At 38.0% G+C, this 23,136-nt stretch overlaps 1 protein-coding gene across 4 annotated transcripts in view; it reads left to right on the top strand.

Annotated features, from left to right (window-relative positions):
- Positions 1-778: 778 nt before the first annotated feature.
- ATP10D (ATPase phospholipid transporting 10D (putative)) overlaps positions 779-23,136 on the top strand; it is a 108,517-nt gene continuing 86,159 nt past the window's right edge. The window contains exon 1 of one of the 4 annotated variants that reach the window (XM_032135373.2): positions 779-1,024. The gene's annotated coding sequence lies outside the window, so the exon portion shown is untranslated. Of the gene's footprint in view, positions 1,025-10,141; positions 10,183-17,758; positions 17,900-23,136 lie in introns of those variants that run through there. The other 3 variants (XM_032135376.2, XM_032135375.2, XM_058430029.1) reach the window with 3 other exon arrangements.

Raw genomic sequence — 23,136 nt, 5'->3', positions numbered from 1 at the left:
ATCTGAGAAACACTTGAGAGAATGGAAGAGAGAGGCACAATATAGGAGAGTTGTGGAGAGTTTGGCCCCACTTTTTATATTTGTTTCAATGGGATAAAACAGACAGCCAGGATTATTAGGTTTTGTTCTGAGTTACTGGCTCAGCCTTCACTAAATGGCCTTTCCTCTTTCCAAGTTAGACATTTTGAGAAACCGGACAGGTTGTTGAAACTTATTTAGAAGTTTTAAAAAAAGTTGTGAGTTTTAAGCACACGGACCTTGGGAGGTGTATGGAGAAAGCCACATTATCCCGAGTAAGGGAAAGGAAGGGCAAGGTGTGAGGAAAACGACCAAATCAGAATTGTCATCTTTTTCCTCATTTCTTTTCTAGTCATAAAAACAGTAACATTAGATATTATTTATTTATTTATTTTGTGGTAGGGTCTCACTCTGTCGCCCAGGCTGGAATGCAGTGGCGCGACATTTTTAGATTTGATCTCTTTTACCCTCCAAAAAATAATTGTCCAGTGTTCCACGTTTAGCTAAAGCAGTGAATTGTTACAATTGCAGCAAAACGATGAACCAAACCGTCAACCGCGAGCAACCTGTACTTGGGAGGTGAAAGTCGGGGGTGAGATCCTAAGGGCTCTGGGTTACTGGGGCATCTGCGCTGGGCAGAAGGGCAGCTCTGTCAAACAGCTGGAGCTGGGAGCCGGGCAGTTGCCAGGCCCTGCCGCTGCCACGTCACGGAGGGCGGGGCAGCGGGCGATTGGCGGTGCACTGCAGCTCGGGCTGCTCTGCAGCCTGGCGGAGAGGGGAGGAGGAGCGGAGGGAGAAGTAGGTTGCGAGCTCAGCACAGGCGCCGGCGCTGGCTCCCGCAGCTGAGTTTGGGAGATGTCTGAGAAGTGACTTTTTTTCCCCCGGAAGGCAAATGGCTGGCGTGGAAGCACAACCCGCTTTCACTCTTCGGATTTGTGCTTAGCTCTTTTCTTGTACCTTGCGACTCGTGACCAACATGCTGTGATGTGTGCCGAGGGAGGAATTGGTAAGAGTGAGGCGGCGAATCCCTCTGACTGTCCCAGCCTTCTGCTTCACCGCCCACCCGCTTTTCCTTTCTGTTTCTCTCTCCTGTTTCTCCCCGCTCCACTTCCCTAGTCGTGTTTAGACTTGATGACATGGCTCAAAACTACAGTTCTGGGCTGTTACTGAACTTAAAAAAAAGGTAAAACGATTACACCATTTTCAATCATTTGATTGTTAAAGGGGAATTTAAAAATCTATTTTAAATGCTGGATTTTGTAAAAAGGTAAACTATGCACACGCGGGCGCACACGGGCACGTACAGACATGCATTCTCACACACACACACCTTTGTACACGCGGGCGTACACGGGCACGCACACACACGCATTCACACACACACACTCCTTTGTCATGCCATTGTGAAATAAGCAGTTTAAAGAAATTTTGGCCGGGCGCGGTGGCTCACGCTTGTAATCCCAGCACTTTGGGAGGCCGAGGCGGGCGGATCACAAGGTCAGGAGATCGAGACCACGGTGAAACCCCGTCTCTACTAAAAATTACAAAAAAAAAAAATTAGCCGTAGTCCCAGCTACTTGGAGAGGCTGAGACAGGAGAATGGCGTGAACCCGGGAGGCAGAGCTTGCAGTGAGCCGAGATTGCGCCACTGCACTCCAGCCTGGTATCTGCCTCAAAGGTGATGAAAATGGAAAGTGTTGAAGATTTAACCCAGCAGATTTATTCCTTAAGGGGTTGATTCCCTAAGGTTGATTCCTTGGGAAGAAAAAGGTGTTTGTATTGGAGCTTTCTCAGAAATAGTTTTCAAAGGAGTGCTACAAAGAAGCCCCCATGCTTTCCCCAAAACACTAACTTTAAAGAACCTAGTTGTTATTCGGGGCACCCTTTATTTTACATTATAAAACATGTAGTTTTAATTTACCACGCAGAGCAGAGAGACATCAGTTGGTTAGGGAATGGATGGTTACTTTGGTGTCTAGGACCCTGTGCCTTTAGAAAGAATATGTTTTAACTGCTCTTATCATGTTAGCTCAGGTTTTAAAAATCTGATCTGAATAAGACCAAAGTCTCTTCTTGCTTCCTTTTCATGCTGGTTCTAAGCAGGGAGAAAAACAAGTCTGTACGGACAGAGCAAACCTCTAACTCAAAATCAACCTCGCAAGATGCATCAGCAAGGACAGGGGCTCCTCATCCACCAATATTTACTTGTATCAGCCTTTAAATCAGCTAGCTCACATTTCTGTGAAGAATAGCATCATCAAAAACGCTTGTTGACTTGTGAAGAGCAAAAATCCTTGCAACGGGGTAGTTCATTCCGTGCCCGCAGCAAGAGCCTCCCACTCCGATCCACCTCAAAAAGTAACAACTGCTTCTTCTGGACTGTTTTCTATTCTCACTACCTGCATTGAGATAGTTCATTTTTATTAAAATGAGGTCATTTTATACATTTGGAAAAATAACTTAGCAACATTTTAAAGTTTTAGGGAGTTTAAAAATAATATTTAATTTTCATGTAATTTAACATTCATTAAATTGCATGAAAAAGAGGGAAAATCTAAGCACTCTAAACTAGGATGTGGGGAGTGTTTGACCCTGGCTTAGCAAAACCTGAATATTTTTCATACTTAGTGACTAAATAGAATTGAATAGGGCCGGGCGCAGTGGCTCATGCCTGTAATCCCAGCACTTTGGGAGGCCGAGACGGGCGGATCACCTGAGGTCAGGAGTTCGAGACCAGCCTGACCAACATGGTGAAACCCCATCTCTACTAAAAATACAAAATTGGCTGGGTGTGGTGGTGCATGCCTGTAATCCCAGCTACTCGGGAGGCTGAGGCAGGAGAATCTCTCCAGCCCAGGAGGCAGAGGTTGCTGTGAGCCGACATTGCGCCATTGCACTCCAGCCTGGGCAACAAGAGCAAAACTCCGCCTCCCCCCCAAAAATAAGATATCATTTATTTTGCTATTGTCAGTAAAACGAAGGAAAATGCTCAAATATGATTATAATTTATAATAGAACAGAGGTGACTCACCTGTCAGACAAATGTACTTCCTACAATTGACTTTTTAAATCAAGGGTTAAAAAAATGTGCACATATTCAAGCCTTCATTACATGTTTTCTTTATTGTCTGATATAGTTGGAAGTAGTTCTTCTAATGAAGAAGAATCGAAGAAAATGCTACAAGTAACATTGTTTGAGAACTCTCACAGAACAATGCATTGATAAATATAAATTTAATAGTGCTTGAAGAAAAGGAGAATTGATTTATCAACTCTAGGAGCAAATATATGTGTGCTAGATGCTATCACTATTCCTGGTCAGTTATTCCTTCCCTATTTTCTTAGATAAATTTATTTCATTTCAGAAATCATTTTAGCCATAGAAACAATACTTTTTTATTGTTTTGCAGAATAAGGATTAACAGTGATGCTAGTTTTGTAAAAGAGTTGTGGCCTTAATGGAATTTTTTTAATGCTACTCAATAAAAGGTATATCAATACAACTATTTGAGGCAATTACGTGGTATACGTATTAAAACCTGTGAATGTTGGGCCAGGCACAGTGGCTGATGCTTGTAATCCTAGCACTTTGGGAGGCCGAGGTAGAAAGATTCCTTGAGCTCAAGGGTTCAATACCTGCCTGGTCCCGTTTTGCTCCCATCTCTACAAAAACAAAACGAAACCTGTGAATGTTCATAGCCTTTGACTAAGTGATCTTGGGTCTAAAAATATAGCCTAAGGAAATAATATGAATTGCATATGAAGATTTATAAGTTTTTATTGCCATCTTATCTGTAATACGAAAAAATGGAAACAAAGCCCCAATAACAAAATATTTAAATAAATTAGTGTAGTTTATGTATCTATATTGATAAAACTCAGGTACAAAAGTTTTTTTAAAATTTACTGACTTGGAAATATGCTTGCAATGTATTCCGTAAAAAAGTGAAATTTAATATGTTATCTTATGTGTAAAATATAATTTGGAAATAAATATATAAAATTCATTTAATCAACAATATTTGTTAAGCTGTTACTCTAAGACAATGTCCTAAATTAATAAGGATTGAGAAAGATTAATGCAGTTCCTGTTTGTGTACAAGTTTCTTTTGCATCAATACACATATCCATTAAAATATCATATTTCTCCCAGCCCCCCAAAAATGTATTCCTAGGTGGTAAAGTTACAGCTTGATTTTCTTTTTTATATTTTTCCTAATATTCCAAAATCTTTCAAAGCAACTGTTATTTTTATAACAACAAAATACCACTTTCAGAAATATCACCAACAAATATAATAAGCAAAAAAAAAAAAAAGATAAATGGTAAGCTCTGTATTTTACATGCTCCCTTTAAAAAGATACTATAAAAAGCAGTGAGAGATTGCTATGGTCTAAATGTTTGTTCCCTGCTTTTCTGAATTCATATGTTGATTCCCAGTCCCCAGTGTGATGGTAGTAGGAGGTACAGCCTTTGGAATATGATTAGATTATGAGAAAGGATTCCTCATGAATGGGATCAGTGCCCTCATAAAAGAGGCCACAAAGAGCTGCCTTGCCCCTTCCACCATGGGAGGATGCAGTGAGATGGTGCCACCTATGAATCAGGAAGTGAGCTCTCACCAGACACAATATCTGCTGGCGACTTGATGTTGGACTTCCCAGCCTCTAGAACTTTAGGAAATAACTTTTGATTGTTTACAAATCACCTAGTTTATGGTAATTTGTTATAGCAGCCCAAATGGACTAAGGCAGAGACAGATGAATACTGCTATACAAATGATCCCCAATGAGAAATAGATATAAATGAGCAATTCACAAAAGACAAAAAATTTTAATTGTCTAAGGTTAGGGTAGGGGGGATGTTAACCTCCCAATAATCAAAGAATCCCAGCATAGTGATAAATTACCACATTTTCACACATCACATTAACAAACGTGGACAACAAATCAAAATGTATCATTTTGTTGGGAAAACTATTCAGTAATAAGAGAAAATATTCATGACATGGAAAAATGTTTATGGTATGAGAAGTGGATAAAAGCAAGTTACAAAATGATATCCTAGTTTTGAAAAAAAAATCAACCTACGCACAGCAACCAATTTATTGGTGGGGAATAAACCAAAGGTTAATAGTATTTATATTTGGGTGGTAGGATTATAGTTGATTTGTATTTTTCTCATGGTGTTAATATATAATTTCTAAAATTTCTGCAGTGAATATATTTTAGTTATCAGAGAAAACAAGTCACTATCCTAATAAAGCAATTTGTCCTAGTATAAAGAGCACATATATGATATTATATATCCCCTCTTTCACAAAGTCCCCCGTCTCCCTTCTTGTGTGTACTTTTATGTTAGGTATCATTATTTCTGAATTATTTTTCTGATGAGAACATTTGGATTATAAGGGAAATCACAAAACAAAGCTATTCTGCTCACATTCACTGTTTCGCCACCATCTATTTTCTAAAATAATAAGCAGTGTTGAACAGATTTGAGCTTTACTTCCCTTTAATTTCCTGTTGATTTCATTTGCCAGGGCCTAGGGCTGATAGGTTTTAATTAAATACTCCTTAATTTCTTTTTCTAAAATCTGCTTATTCAGCTTAAGACCTTTTTGAATGAGGAAGATGGGTACTACTACATTCCTCTTGGTAAAACTTACAAGGTTTTAACTCTTTAAGTAGTCTAGGTAATACAAATCATAATTTTCTTGGTTATGAAAAGGAAAGTGAAAATCAGTTTTGACCTGTCTCAAAATGTTGTGAAATCTTTTTCTTCGATTTATAGGATTCATAACTACTTAGCATGTGTTTTTAAACTTTGATTTCCCCTTAATTAGACTATAATAATATAGTTAGAAGGTTTTAGTTAACATTTTAAATTATAACATCCCTTCTTCTTTACTAAATTCTTTCCTAGAGAGATGTCCTCAGATGTTTTCTTCACAAATATTCTATTTATCTGTGATGTGCTTTAGCTAGAAATCAACATTTCTGCTTTGCCAAGGTAGAAAAAAAGTTGCTTGAATCTGAAGCATTATCATACTTTTAAGATCCCTAAACCAAGGACTAAGAAAAAAGTGAAATGCTTTCAATGGGATATGGAAACTTTGAAAGGTAATTTTTACTTTGAGTCCCAGAGTGGCTTTCTGCTCCCAAATTGTCTCACTTCATTTGAAACAGGCTAGTGCATGAGAAGAAGTATGGTGGTCCCAGATGCCCAATTTGTCACATCTTCTTTGCTTGCTTGATTTGGGTCATGGTCAGGATGGATGAGTTGATGATAGGAATATGTGGATATGTAATATTAGGATGTAGGATTGGTAACAGGCAGAGGACAGGAGTGGAGCAAGCATGGGTGGTATAGGGCAAGTGAAGAACACGAGAGTGTGGCTCATGCCAGATTGTTGTGTTGCCCTTGTCAGCCAGTAGGATTACTGTTGTCACAGATGTGTGCTCAGAGATGCCTTAGGAAGTCTCTAATGATCCTACTCCTTGTTAGGTAATTGGTAAACTGTGTTGTGAAGCACATTATTCAGGTTTTCCAGATGACTCGTCCTTCCTTTTCTCCCTCATTTCAATTATCGTTCACACTTCTTGCAAATACATCTTTTTTTTTGTTTTCAGTCAGAAGTCTTTTATTTTATTTATCTTGTTAATACCTCTGATGCCATGTGTTCATAGGGAAGAGGTTGCAGCAGCTCAGGCTCCTTCCCATTGGCTCTCACAAAGTGTGCTTCTCTGGGTGGAGTAGGCTGGTGCTTCAGCTCAACCCAGGTACTTTTCTCTTAGGCTTCTTTCTTTTTCTGATCATTTTCCTTCGTGCGTTTCAGGAAGATATCTTGCCCATTAGAGTGCTTAATGTGCTCAATACGCTCATTAATTCTCTTGGCAAGAATCTTGCCCTTAACTTGTTTACAACAATGCCGACAGCACGCTGGGGAACGTTGTAGACTCTTCCGGTTTTGCCGTGGTAACACTGGTGGGGCATTCGTTTCTGAACAGTACCCATTCCCTTGATATCTCCAATATCACCTCTCTTATAGATTCACAGGTATGTGGCCAAAGGAAAAACTCCATGTTTTCTAAAAGGCCCGGAGAACATGTATGGGGTGCCTCTCCTCTTTCCCTTTGTGTTTGTCATTTTGGCGAATTACTGGAAGATGGCGGTTCTGGCCGAAAGCAAGTGCAAATAAATATTATAAATGTCCGTATCATATCACACTCGTCTCAGATATCTTTGGCCATTTCCCATATTCTTCATCTTAGCAAGTCAGGGCTTCAGTTTGGTCCCAGCCTAGATTTTCGTTTAATTTCCCATCACTTCTTAATTTGTACTTGAAACTGCAGCCATATTGAACTACTCATTGTTACTTAAACAGTCTCCACCCTCCTTGCCTGTATTCATATTACCGTTTCTAAAATCTTTAAATCTCTTCTGTCAGGATTCTAAACATTTCCCAAGGCTCACTTGTAATACCTTCTTTTCTGGGAAGCCTTTCCTCTTCTCCCTTTCTATCCTCTGACCTCGTACCATGCTTTCTCATAAGACTTTCTGGTTTCCTTAAATTCATATACTGCACGATTATCCTAGTTTTATCTTTTTTATTGAACTAAATACTTGACCTGTTCTGGGGCTAGTTTATTCATTCCCAAAGCACTCAGCACTGTGCCTAGGACAAGGTAAAATAAATGTACCATAGAAAATAAACTCCTAGAAGGCAGATAATTTTGTCTGTTTTGTTCCCTGGTTTATTTCCAGCATGGATAACAATGCCTGGCATATAGTAGGAGTGCCAAAAATATTAGTTGAAAGATTGAAATTACTGAGCACCTTCAGTGTGTTAGGCACAGTGCATTTTTTTTGTTTGTTTGTTTGTTTGTTTGTTTTTGAGACGGAGTCTCGCTCTGTCGCCCAGGCTGGAGTGCAGTGGCGCAATCTCGGCTCACTGCAAGCTCCGCCTCCCGGGTTCACGTCATTCTCCTGCCTCAGCCTCTCCGAGTAGCTGGGACTACAGGCACCCGCCACCACGCCTGGCTAATTTTTTGTATTTTTAGTAGAGACGGGGTTTCACCGTGGTCTCGATCTCCTGACCTCGTGATCCGCCCGCCTCGGCCTCCCAAAGTGCTGGGATTACAAGCGTGAGCCACCGCGCCCAGCCGGCACAGTGCATTGTTTAATAAATCTCTTGACAAAATTGTGTGAGGTGGTGGTATTATTTCCCTTTTACAGATTTGGAAACTGATGCTCAGAAAGGCTAAAAGCTTGTGGTAAAGGGACAACTGTGAATCTGTTTGCCAAACTTGTGTTCATTCTGCTAATTGCTGCTAGCAATTTGTTGCAGTTTTGAAAATAGCTAATTATATCATCAGTACTTATTCAAAATAAATGTAGTGTGATGTGTAGATACCATTGAGTAAATTATTGGGATCGGGTATTTATCATGAATCTATTTTATAATTCCAATGAAGATCAACTTGTTTTTAATACCATTTGTAGTTTTGATCTGCCTCTTATTTGTGTTTATATACTATTCTTAGTAATACTTATAGGCTTCAGGTACAGTTTAAATGTATGTGTTGAGACAGTTTAAGTAATTGACATGTGTAATTCATGCTTTCATTGCATGAAGTCATGTGCTGAAGTAATTTTTAGCCACTGTGAAATAATGCTTCTCTATGTAATAATTATAATATATTAATATTAATTCATCCACTAGCTTCCAAAAGAAAATCTTTAATACATTTTAGAAATTAATTAAATCTTTCATCTATCAGACTGAATTTTCCTTTTTATAGTTTAAACAAAATAACTAATGTTACCACCTATCTATCTTCATCACATACCCAGTAATATGCTATATTCTTTAAAGAAAATAACAGAATATAATTCAGAATTTTAGTCTCTAATGTGCTTATTTGCCTCATCTGTATTGCTTGAGCTAATAATCTGTGGGAGACCTTTAGAAAACCTTTGATGTAGTCTATTGATATAACCTTTGATCTTACAGTTTTTTGGGGCCTAAATTCTTTCCATTTCAGCTACAAATAACTCTACTTTCCTATTCATTGTTCTTTTTATCTCTTACCATTTATCTTTCTTTTAAGCATGTTATTTTCCTTTGCTTTTTAAAAATCTCTGTAGTTACCCAAACAGAAAATAATTGCCCAATTTCTTGTATATAAGAAAAGTACATCACATTCCGGGTACTGTTGTGGGGTGGGGGGTGGGGGGGGGCGGGGACAGCATTAGGAGATATACCTAATGCTAAATGACGAGCTAATGGGTGCAGGAAATCAACATGGCACATGGATACATATGTAACAAACCTGCACATTGTGCACATGTACCCTAAAACCTAAAGTATAATTAAAAAAAAAAAAAAAGAAAAGAAAAGTAGTTTCACTGATTATTTAAACAATAATATATACATCATTGGTATGGGAAAGATTAGCTGCATAAAAATCATATTTAATGGTAATGTCTTCATGGGGAATATACGCAGTCCCTGACTTATGATGGTTCAACTTATGATTTTTCCAGTTTATGATGATGCAAAAGAGATACACATTTAGTAGACACCATACTTCAAGTTCCCATACAACCATTCTGTCTTTCACTTCCAGGATAGTATTCAGTAAAGTACATGAGATATTTAACACTTGATTATAAAGTAGGCTTTGTGTTAGATGACTTTGTCCAACTATATGCTAATGTAGGTGTTCTGAGCACATTTACAGTAAGCTCAGCTAAGCTGTGATGTTCAGTAGGTTAGTGTATGACATGCACTTTTGACTTACGATATTTTCAATTTACCATGGGTTTATGAATGAGCATCTGCATTCATTAATTAAAAATAAGTCCAGAGTAGATTTGAGCTGCCTAGGTCTATGGTTTTCAAAGTGTGGCCCCCAGAGTAGGCCCCGTCGGTATCACTTGAGTTTGTTAGAATGCAAATTATCAGGCCACTGCAGAGCTACGGAATCAGAGAAACTGGTGTGATTGTGTGCTTGGGTTGGGGAGGGGGCGGCAGGGAGGGCAGAATCTGTGTTTTAACTAGCTTTCTATGTGATTCTGATCTGTGATAAAGCTGGACACCACAGGCTTGGAGTAAGATCCTCAGGTGAGCAGGCCAGTATATTCACTGGGCTTTGACAGGTGGGTACCTGACTTAAAAGGTCTCTGGGAAAGGGGATTTCATTTACTTTCCTGTATGCTGTTTCGGATACCTCTGTGTTATTACTAAGCTGGCTGCAAAAGTCATTAATTTAATACATGAAACTGAAAATGACAGTCAGAAACACAATGTTGAACACTTAAAGGTTTGTGTTGGATAGGTTTTATGTTATTATTTGCTTCTTGGCAACAGATTCCCTTTAAAAAAAAAACAGAATTAAACTAAACTTTTGTGCAAATGTTTCATAAGGGAAAAAGAGTAAGACTTTTTCCCCCCAGTTATTTGATCTTGGCTATATTTGGGGATAATGATTGAAAGAAGCAAATGTGAATCTTATGACTTTCAGTAGAGAGTTTATGCCTAGGGAATCAAGTTTTCTTAGCGATCCTGCATGCTTTTGAAGTGGTAAGGAATAATACACCTACTGTGACCATTAAAGTTGTAATTAATTAACTCTGTAAAATTAAAATCCAAGCAGAAAAGTATTTTCATAGTGCATCTGTAAACAACATAGGCTGTATTCTTTTAATATACTTTGGATCTAATAAAGTTAGATTAAGTACCTCATTTATTGCTGGAAATTCTATATCCCAGCTCGCTTTATCTTAATGGGCCCAGGTGATGTTGAATATGGTCACTTTGGAATGTTGTCGATTGGTCATGTTATGAAGATATTAGAAATAAGCAGAAAGAATTTTGAAACAGGCTCTTAATTAGGAATTGAAAATTTTCTTACCTACAAACTTTTATTTTCCCACTGACTTTAATTTTCTAAAGATCAATGAAGGTGATATTTGAAAAGTATAACTGACTTATTTTTGAGATTTTTGTATTACTTTCACATCAAAAACTCTATATGCCCTACATAAGTATAGGTGTAAAAATGTTTTATTGAAGCAATTATCTGAGCTTTCTTTTGCAGACTACCATTTAAATTCTGTTTTCACAACTAATTTTCAGAGAGAAGAGTCTCCCAAAACTATATTGGCATTTAAGTATGCTATTTATTGCAATTTAGCCAGACATTTATAAGGTAACTTTTAGTAATTATCTTTTGGTAAAAACAAAAAACTAAAACCCCAAACTGAATGCTTTAATTAATTAGCTTTGCGACATTTATAATTACATGTAATGCTTCTTTGCAGGAACACATATATTTGCCTTTATCAAGAAGCTTATACACTAAACTATGTTTAACTTATATGTCCAGAAACTTATATACTGAGTTAAACATAATTTCTGGTTTAATATTGAGTATAGCATTATTAGTATGTACACGTTACCCATGGCCTTATGTGTGAACATTCATTTTCAGTGTTGAGGCAGCACGCTTGGCTTGCATTTTATGAAGTTGTGCTTTAAAAAAAAAGAAAGAAAAAAAGACTTAAAGGAATGCCCCTCTTTCCCACATCTTAAATGTAAAAGCATTACATTAAGTTCTGTGTATAGGCTTCATGATTATGTGAAGTTTAATCAAAATTTAACTTTTTGGTTAAAATGATCTGTTTTCTAATTCCAAAATAAGTATATGTGTTAATGGTAAAAAAACATGGAGAGTATAAAAACACTGAAAAAATTAAAATCTGCTATTAATAGACTATCTCAAAATAACCACTGTTAATGATTTTAAAAATATTTTATTCGAAATTCTTCCATGTTTATATATTGTATATATTCATAGTTGAGATTATACTTGTATACAGGTCTAAATCATGCTTTCAAACTTTATAAACTTTAAGCATTTTATGAGTCATTAAAAATTCTTTTAAGCAACTTTTTTTTTTTTTTTTTTTAAACGGAGTTTCGCTCCTGTTGCTCAGGCTGGAGTGCAATGGGGCAATCTCGGCTCACTGCCACCTCCAGCTCCCGCATTCAAGAGATTCTTCTTCCTCAGCCTCCCCAGCAGCTGGGATTACCGGCATGCGCCACCGTGCCTGGCTAATTTTGTATTTTTAGTAGAGATGGGGTTTCTCCATGTTGGTCAGGCTGGTCGCGAACTCCTGACCTCAGGTGATCTGCCCACCTCGGCCTCCTAAAGTGTTAGAATTACAGGTGTGAGCCACCATGCCCAGCCTAAACATCATTTTTAACAGCTGTCTTATATTTCCATTAGAAATAGATTTGACACAATTAGATATAATGCAGTCAACAATTTCTCTATTTCTCAACATTTGTGTAGTGACTTTCTTTCTTTTTTTTTTGAGACGGAGTTTTGCTCTTGTTGCCCAGGCTGGAGTGCAGTGGCGTGATCTCAGCTCACAGCAACCTCTGCCTCGCGAGTTCAAGCCATTCTCCTGCCTCAGCCTCTGGAGTAGCTGGGATTACAGGCATGCGCCACCACGCCCGGCTAATTTTGTATTTTTAGTAGAGATGGGGTTTCTCCATGTTGGTCAGGCTGGTCTCGAACTCCTGACCTCAGGTGATCCGCCCGCCTCGGCCTCCCAAAGTGCTGGGATTACAGACGTGAGCCACTGTGCCCGGCTGTGTAGTGACTTGCTAAGGCTGAGTTGAGTATATTTCTACCGAGGGCCAGAGAGGACATTTTTAGGGCATACTATCCTATGGGTCTAGAGAAGTAAGAGCAGGCTAAAGTCCCCCAAAACTGTATGAATGTATGCCTTCATTGAGCATTATGAATAAAGAAACCCTTTGCTACATTCTACATTCAGAGTCAAAAAAATGCCAACTCTGTCTTAAATTCTTTTTTTAGGTTACTACTGAAGTTGAAAATATTTTTTTCCTATATATTTATAGTATGTGGGTTCTGTGTTCAGGCTTTTTTTCTAACTGTGCTATTCATGTGACTATTAAACCAGAAATGAATAATTTTTAATATTTATCTGACAAGATATTAATTAATTAATTAATTTTCGAGATTGAGTTTCACTCTACTGCCCAGGCTGGAGTGCAGTGGTGTGATCTCAGCTCACTGTAACCTCCTCCTCCTGGGTTCGAGTGATTCTCATGCCTCAGCCTCCTGAGTAGCTGTGATTACAGTCGCCCGCTACCACAATCGGCTAATTTTTGTATTTTTAGTAGAAACGGGATTTCACCACATTGGCCAGGCTGGTGTCAAACTTCTGGCCTCAGGTGATCCTCCCGCCTCAGCCTCCCAAATTACTGGGATTACAGGCATGAGCCACCGCACCTGGCCTGTAAAATATTAATTTAAAAAATAGACCATTGTAGCCGGGCACGGTGGCTCATGCGTGTAATCCCAGCACTTTAGGAGGCTGAGGTGGGCAGATTGCCTGAAGTCGGGAGTTCGAGACCAGCCTGACCAACGCGGAGAAATCCCATCTCTACTAAAAATACAGAATTAGCCAGGTGTGGTGGCACATGCCTGTAATCCCAGCTACTCAGGAGACTGAGGCAGGAGAATCGCTTGAACCGGGGAGGCCAACGTTGCGGTGAGCTGAGATTGCGCCATTGCACTCCAGCCTGGACAACAAGAGCAAAACTCCATCTCGAATAAAAAAAAAATAGATCACTGTGAGTAATAATGGAACTTGTTAGGGTGATACTGAAACAATGGGGCAGATTCCACAGATTAGCTCAAATAGGCCATGAAAATGTTAGGATAAGTACCTATCTGTAGAAATCTTAGCTTATTTTATAGTTGAATCATGCTAGTGTATAAAATTCCGGCAAACATAATAATATTGTATTCAAATTGACTTAAATAATTTATGACATTCATAAATAATGACATATTTTAGGAATTAATAAAATCCTATCTATATATGCATTAATAAGAAAATGGTAGTGGAGCAAACAGCAGGATTATTGTATGTGAATTGCCACTAACTTGTTGTATAATCTTGGGTAAGTCATTCTTTCCAAACCTCTGTTTTCTTCTGTGTAAAATATTTAGTTGGATATTAACATTTTTTTCCGGCTTTAACATTCTGAGTTTTTTGTTTAAGTTGTTAAGCATCTTTAAAATGCTTTTCCTACTTTGAAGAAATGTTGGCATCAAACAATTCATACGTATTCTTATAAAAGAATAGCTACCATTTGTTAATCTATTATATGTCAGATATCTTACATACATTCCCATTAACTTCTCACAACAATCCTACAGAGCAGATGATATCATTGCCATTTTCCTCATTGGAAAACTGAGGGTCATAAGAAGTCCCACTAGGGCCGAGTGGGAGAGCCAGAATTTGAAACCATGACTCTGAAATGCTCTGTTCTTTCCACTGTGCCACTTACCTCTCCCTTGGGCAAATGTGATGGCTTGTTTTAACCCAGAGTTTCTCAGCAGCAGCATTTCTTGACATTTGGGACTAGATAATTATTTGTTGTGAAGGATTGTCCTGTGCACTGCTGCATATTTAACAGCATCTCTGGCTTCTTTCCACAACCAAAAATATCTCCAGATATTAGCACATGTCCTAGGGGGCTGGAAGGGGAGGTACAATTGGCCCCATTTGAGGACCACTGCTCTAATACAACTTAAGTCATCAGTAGTCTGAGGGCAAACATAATTACTTTCTCCAGCAAAAGTGTTAGGCCATCTTAAGGGTCAAGATGGAATTAAGCAAGTATATCTCCAGCAAAGGAACCTACCTATTCCTTCATGCAATAATACTTATTATACATGGATTGTCCCTTATTCTCTTAAGATTCATCCCATTTGAAGAACATTTTTTGGGATGCATGGTATAGCAACAAGAACCTGATTAATGTTTGTTAATTCACTGAAAAGTATTCATTGAGGGCATGTTATATGCCAGGCATTGTCCAGTTATTGGTTAAAACAGTAAATAAGATGGCCTTGTAGGAGAAACGGGTATTAAATCATTTTAGCTCATTCTCCTTTATCGTCCTAATAATCTTGTAAAGATTCTGTTTAGAATCACAATCCAGTGTGTTTACCATGTTTTACATACATACACAACTTATCACATGAAGCTGGAGTTTGCCTTCCTTAGTGTGAATGAGTAAAGATCGCACACCGGGAAATTTGTGTTCTTCTGCCAGTTCAAATATATATTTTGGCTCTGGTTTTTAAATGAGCACATATCTGTGTGCTAGCTTCATTTTGAAACTTAACTGTTTATCTATCGGTTGGTCTTTTAATGCTCTTACTGTTTTGTGGTCTGAAGCTTGGCCACATACTTATCAAAGTTTGTCTTATGGGAATTAATTTCTTAAGTATTTCAGGTAATGAGGGAACCTCATGAGGTTCCTGCCTGATCCCTTTACTAGACTCTGTACTCCTGGAGGACAGAAACCATGGAGTTCACATGGGAATTCCCATCACATTGGTTTCAATGCCTGGAAAAGTACCTGGTTGGCAATGGTAGCCTTTCAGTACCTATTTTCTAACAAATATAATGAAAAGAAATCTCTAAATAGTGAAAACAGATTTCACTAAATAAATCATGCTGAATTTTTATCTTCTACTTCCTGAGGACCAGTGGGGTCATTTATTTACATTTCTTAATTATTGTAACGTAGTTGGAAGTAAAACTTAAATCTCCATAAAGACAGATTTGGACAGCTGATGGGGAAAAAGCCTGTAAAACTATTCAAAACAAGGAGGTTTTCAGGTACTGGAAGAAAACCTTATGGAAATGCTTTGAAGACCCTGAAGGCATCACTGTAAAGAATACGCTTGTGCTCAGAGCATTGGTGCTGAATTGTCAGAGAAGAAAATTTATTTAAAATGCTGTGTCAAATAGGAAAATTGGGTACACATTGTATAATGATTTCTATCCTGGACGAAATTGTTTTGATACTTTAAAGGATAAACCTTAAACTGTCTTAAAAAAGGTTACTCAGAATAACTTCCTCCTGGAGAGTGTTACAGCAATAAAATTTAAATACTTCAGCTATTTCTAAAAATAAGTCCTACTTGTTTTATTTCCTTTTTTATGTCTTCCTGTTGCAGAGTTTCGTTAGTGTCCATTTTAGGACCACATGCTCTAGATCTTAATGTGAACTATAGTAACTTCAGCATGCATAATAAGAGCTGTAGTGAGCTACATACCATGAAATGCCTGTTATTATATCACATTTAGAGGCAGTGTGTATAAGATTGTTAAAGGTATTCTAGTCTTTGCTGCATATAAGAGGGGTGTTATTTTACTCATTCATTCTTGGGTTCATTCCACAAATATTCATTGAAAATCTACTCGGTGCCTGATATTGTACTCTTCCAGGCCTAGGCCATATCAGTGAACCAAAAAGATGGAAATTTCTACGCTGATGGAGGAGGGAGACAGACAAAAGCTAAAATACCAAAGTAAATTATGCATTGTTAGAAAGTGACATAAAGGTTTTATGAAAAGTAAAGCAGAAAAGGAGAATAACAAGAGGCAGATCATATGGAGCACTGGAGGTGGCTACTGTAATTATATGGGAGCCTTTAGAGAGTTTTAAGTTGTGAAATTGTCAGGATCTAAATTAGGTTATACCAGGACTAGACTGATAATGGTGGATCAGGTTGATTGTCATAAAGGTGATGAGAAGTGGTAAAATTCTGGATATAGTTTAAGGGAAGAGTCAACAGAATTTGCGGACTGACGTGATGTGAGTTGTAAGTGAAAGAAACCAAGGATGACTCAAAAGTTTTTGGGCTTAGCATCTACAAGAAGGGAGCTGCCATCAGATGACAGGGCTAATCTGGGGGAGAAGCAGTTTGGGGGAGAGGGCTTGGACCTCCATTTGCACTTGTTACTGTCTGGAGATGGGCTACCTCCTGGGCATCAGTCCGGAGTTTTGGAAAGAGGTCTATGCTAGAGGAACTTGTGGAAGTTCTCTTTGGATGGCCTTGGTTTTCTCAGTAAGATAGAAACAAGGTCATCACCAGGAAGAAAGTCAGGAGGGAGATACTGGATGTTAGAGGAGAAAGGAAAGGGTGTGAAACAGTCGTGTATGACGGTGGGAGAATACATGGACTGGAAATGCAGTGTGATTGCAGTCAGTGTGAATAGCCAACTTAGAGTTTGTGGTCAGGACGTTAAAGTGACTCTGACAAGGTGGTGTGCCTTTCTTTCCAGCCACTTTCAACCTGTAGGTACTGGAACAGAGTACATAGAGCTTTCCATGTGAATGTAAGCAGGGCGAGGGTTTTGCCAAGAAAGAAGTGAGAGAGGAGTTCACTGGTTGAGAGAATATACGAGAAAGTGATTACAGTATTAACCATAAAATTTAAAGTAAGTAAGGAAATAAGACCACTTGAGAATATGGGGCAGTGAAAAGATGGTTGGTGGTTGTTTATGGGTAGGATCAGTGATACTGGAGTCAGGTTAAAAGTGAGTCATTTATTTGAAAGTAAATTTTATTTGCGTGTATTGAATTATAGTTCAAACACATATAAAGTCCTCTATAAGGCACAGTAAGCAGTAAAAATGGGTAACCTCACCTAGTACAAAATGAATGTTTTAAAAGTAAATAAATGCAAATATTTAAATTTATTTAACTTTATTTTTTTCAAATGAAGCATGCCTTTAGTGTTTTTCTCTAAATAACTTAAATTTAATTTTTTAATACCACTCTTCTCTTATTCTCTCTCCCAACCCTCACATTCCTTGGTGGGTTGCCAGAGCTATATGCCTTCTGCCAGCTTGTTATCCAAGTGTTAGTGCCCTGTATCAGAGCCCTCTGATAGCCGCCAGGGCTCTCATTCCATATGAGACATCTGGATGGAGCTTGAGTAACTACTTACTAAGCTGTGCCACTTGGGTGAGTTTCTCAAAGACTCCGAATCTGTTTCCTCATTACTAAGTGGAGATGATAATATGTACTTTATTGTAAGGATTAAAGTTAATGCATGTTTATCCTTTGCATATAACCTGGTATATGTCTATAAATGGTAGATATTGTTATGATCTTAGGTTTATTAAATTAATAATATTTGTTAATGTTGAATAACCAAATCTCAAAAAAATGCTATCTTGTCATTTCAATACCGTATTATTTTAGAAGCATGTAGGATCACTAAGGTCAAAACACAGTATTGCTGCCATCAATATTTTCATATATGTTTATGTTTTTTTCAGCTTTAAAAAGAGATTAAGGCATATTAGGAACTCACTATAAATATGAGTAAGATTTCTTTTAGTTCCCAATAACATAGAGAAACACATATACAACTGCAACATTTCACCTGCCTTTTGCTAGCCTAAACCAGCTTTGAGCCTAATTATTCACAAACAGTGAATAATTGGACACGTGATCCCTTCAAAAAAAAAATCTGGGCCGGGCACGGTGGCTCGCGCCTGTAATCCCAGCACTTTGGGAGGCCGAGGCGGGCGGAGCACGAGGTCAGATCCAGACCATCCTGGCTAACACGGTGAAATCCCGTCTCTACTAAAAATGCAAAAAATTAGCTGGGTGTGGTGGCGGGCGCCTGTAGTCCCAGCTACTCGGGAGGCTGAGGCAGGAGAATGGCGTGAACCTGGGAGGCGGAGCTTGCAGTGAGCCGAGACAGCACCACTGCACTCCAGCCTGGGTGAGAGAGTGAGACTCCGTCTCAAAAAAAAAAAAAAAAAAATCTGAAGTGTATTGAAGAAGAGAAGCGTTATCGCTTTCAATGTCTGAATGGACCATCCGTAAAATATATATATATTTGATTATATATATGATTATGTATGTTTTTAATTATACATGTTTTTCTTTTATATACAATATACATATACGTATTGTGTAATAATATATGTATGTATGTAATATTACACATATATTAAATATACATATATGTATGTGATATTATATATAAATATATAAAAGCTTTATTCTCACATGACAGAACTGAAGAAATTCTTATTGAGTGCATGTTTGGAAACAGTAAGAATGGGTAACTATTTCTAGTATGGAACAGTGCATCTAGATACCACAGTCTACTTTTATATGTCTCTCAAAATAAATACGTCATATGTGAAAATTCTAATTTGACTCTCCATCAGAATTATATAAAACATGCCACTCGGGTGCAGTGGATTACACCTGTAATCCCAGTACTTTGGGAGGCCGAGGCAGGCAGATCACTTGAGGTCAGGAGTTTGAGACCAGCCTGGCCAACATGATGAAAACCCATCTCTACTGAAAAGACAAAACTTAGCTGGGCCTGCTGGCACATGCCTGTAATCCCAGCTACTCAAGAGGCTGAGGCAGGAGGATCACTTGAAACTGGGAGGCAGAGTTTGCAGTGAGCCGAGACTGGACCACTGCACTCCAGCCTGGGTGACAGAGCGAGACTTCATCTTAAAAACTAAATAAATAAAATAAAATAAAATAAAACATGTCACTTATTGCTGTGGAAGTTTCCTTCCCTCAGTCTGAGTGAGAGGCTGCTTCTGTGATGTAGAACAGCGTCTTCTGTTTCTCCAAGTCAACCACAGTGTCTGGCATATGATAGGTTTTCAGGTCATGTTTGCTGAGTAAATTGAAAATGAATGAACTTAATTTAAGCACTCTTTTCTAAAGATATGTAAGGGCTATGTGCTTCAGTACAGTTGACCTTTTTCCACTTAGGGTCCTTAAAAATGACAAAACTATTACAAATATTTCTTTGTTAGTGGTAAAAGTGAAAAGTAGTATGACTTAGCTTTTTATGAACTTGTATAGCACTTCCTCCCGTGATAATAATCACCAGTTATCAAAAGTAATTTCTTATAGGGCCGAGGGCAGTGGCTCTCCTCTGGGCATGGTGGTGCATGCCTATAGTCCCAGCTACTTGTGAAGCTGTGGTGGAAGGATCGCTTGAACTAGGGAGGCAGAGATTGCAGTGAGCTGAGATCGAGCCACCCCACCACTACACTCCAGCATGGGCGACAGAGCGAGACTCCGTCTCCAAAAGAAAAAGAAAAAAAGAAAGAAACCTAGGGGGTGAGGTTCAGGAGATTATGATGCAAAACAAACAGGGCATCTTGAAATGATTATCGATTTTTTTTTTCTTTTAGACCAGTGAACTTGTATATTTTTCAAATTGTTGGCTGGTGATGACCTCAGGAATTTAAAAATGCTAACTGAGCCCAAGAGAATTCATTATCCTGTATTTACCTTTGGTAATCTGCCCTACTGCAAACTTTTCATTAAGCATTCATTAAGGGAAATAGGACTTTTGAGAACTAAATTTGCCTTCAAGTACATTTGTGTATAGTAAGGAACTTATACTATTTTAGATACATTCTGTTAGTGATGGATTGTAGTTTTTAATATCTTCTAGAAAAAATACTATAGTTAGAAATAATGTAATTTTACATGAGAATATTTGATTATTTAAAATTTTATATATTAATAGCATTGTATAGTTGGAGCCAATGATTGGACATCTTGAGAAAATTTTAAAACATTCTTTGAACTTTACTTTTTTCTCTGAAAAATGATATGAAATTCCACATCAATTGAAAACTAAATTAAATGGCATGTGGAAGTATTTTTAAAACAGTAATTATTATAAAAGTGTTAGTACTTACCAAGCAATGCTTGATTTATATTTCTTCAATTCTGATCTTAGTTGATTTCATACCTAAAATTGAAAGCTTATAGATTTTAGAACTTTAATTACAGGTTTTATAATCTGTGAGTAAGTGATATATTGGATGGGAAAATTAATATCTAGCATCATGCAGACCTGCTTTATGGAAGCACTAGAGTATTCCAGAGTATTACATAAGATTAATACATTTTCCTTCCAAAACTTTAACTTAATTTTTTAAGATTGTAAATCAATACCTCTAAGGACAGCAGATTACTGAGGATAGTAGCGTATCTAGATCTAAAACATTCTTTCTTGGGTTATGTGATCATCGCTGAACTTCAAGCACCTGGTTGTTTATATGGTTTTACAAAGTTTGTTTTTGTTAATTCTCAAGACAGGGTTCCTATGGTTGGCAGAGCATCAGGTCAAAAAACATGAGACCAGTTGGTTTATTAGCAGAAAACTCTGAAAAAATTATCTCTTTGAGGAATGAGCTAAATCTTAGAATTATGAATGATATTTCTAAAAATCCCTAAAAATGCTGCCCATTATGTTCTTCATTAGAGCTTTTGTCTACTAGATTGCTGGACTTCCTCTTAGCAACAGTTGAGAAGAGAGTATTGCTATCCTCAGTTGGTTGCCTAGAAGCCTCCCCCATTAAATGAAGAGCAGAGTTACTAAAGCAGAGTGTGACCAGGTGGTGCAGTATGAGGTGCAATTTAAGAAATTAAACATAGATGAATAATTGATACAGTTGTTAGTATCAATACTGTGCACACAAATTCTCAGCTAATATTTACGAATAAATATTATAGAGAGAACATTTTGTAAAAAGTCACAATGGTAGTTAACCCTTACTTGGGACTTACTATGGGTCAAACACGTGCTAAGTGCTTTTCATATATTAACTCACTGAATCCTTATAGCAACCCTTTGAGCAAGTTAAGCTGGCAAATTGGGGTGCTAGAAGTTGACGTTGGCCTCTGGCTCCAGAACCTGTGCTCTTTATCACTCTATGCTGCTTACAGGTTTTAGAAATACACTAGAAGAGAAAATAATGCCCTCTTGAAAGAGTCTTTCAGGCCTGGAGAAGCAGATTCCTGCTCTTAATAAAGGTGAATGATACAATCACAAGCTAAAAGTGAATGCTTCTGTTTTCTCAAAATTAGATCTTACACTCCAACTTCTAATGGCAGAAAAGCCAGGTTGAGCCATGCAAAAGGAAATGGGATGTCTTTATGTTCTTTTCTATAAAATTCAGTGATCAACAGACATTTATATATCATCTAACTTTGGCCAAGCACTGGACAGACACATGGAGAGGAATTAGGTATGTCCCCTGAGTCTGAAGAATAAAGCCATCTGTAACACACTATGGCAAGTGCATATGAGCCATGCTCAGGGTTCTAATGGGAGCAGAGCAGAGAACGCTTTATGGTGTCTGTTGTGTGGATCCCTCCCAATCTCCCTCATTCCATGGTCAAGCTAAAACAGTCTCGAGGATGAATAGAGGCTGGTGTGGTGAGTGGGTGATATGGTTAACCAGCCCTCCAGAAAGAGAGGGCAGCATTTGGAGAGGTGCAAAGTATACACTATGCTTTGCAACCTCCTTAACTCATTGGGAGTACTAACTAAATTACATATTCATAGACCCCATCCCAGATCCTCTGAATCAGAATCTCCTGGGGAGAGGCTTTGGAGACTGTGACTAACGGGGCCCCAAGTGATTCTTATCAGGGGGGCTTGGGCAACACAGGACAAGTGGAATACAGTTTGTTCATGAACGTTGTTGGATGACTTTTGGAGAGAATGGTGAAGAATGAGATTAGGTAGTATGAAGGTCACTTTATGTCATTCATACCTGTCTTTTTGATTGTTCGGTTTTCTGTTTGTATCCCACCTAATGCTGCTACTTCTCAGGCATTAATAGGTACATTGAACTGAGCATTTACTTGGACAACTTTAAATTGAAAGCTTTGGACCTAAGCCCAATGTATAAGATTCCCACCCTTGACTTATCTATGGCTTGAGAAACAAGCAGGAGAGTGGGGAAGAAGATGAGCATTGTTTAGCGTGTCCCTTGACTCTTAATCGTGTTTCATTTTATTTGTTAGAAGACTGAGTAGCTACTAAGTGGTACAGCTAATATTTGAGCCTGGGCTTACAGAGTAGAAGAAATGTGATTTGTCAAAAAGTGGTGAGCAAAGTGCTCGTTCCTTCATTTAAAACGGGTGAACTGCAAAATGCAGGGTTGGAGTCAAGGTCCATAGTAACCTCTGTTACCATATGAAGATGTGTGCCCATCATTCCCTTGATTTCTTTTAAGAAAAACCAATTATCAATATTTTATGTGAATTTATCTCTATTTTAAAATCTTGCTTTTATATGTGTGTGTATATATATATTTATGTTTATAAAACAAAACCATGTGCTTGCCAACACTCTGATACAAAATAAGTCATTGGGTAGAATTTTGCTGACTAATGGTTTGTGACCA

This window comes from Hylobates moloch, unplaced genomic scaffold, assembly GCF_009828535.3.
Source record: "Hylobates moloch isolate HMO894 unplaced genomic scaffold, HMol_V3 SCAFFOLD_17, whole genome shotgun sequence".
Taxonomy (NCBI): Eukaryota; Metazoa; Chordata; class Mammalia; order Primates; family Hylobatidae; genus Hylobates; species Hylobates moloch.
The sequence above is the reverse complement of the archived record's forward strand: the minus strand, read 5'-3'. Positions and strand labels throughout refer to the sequence as shown.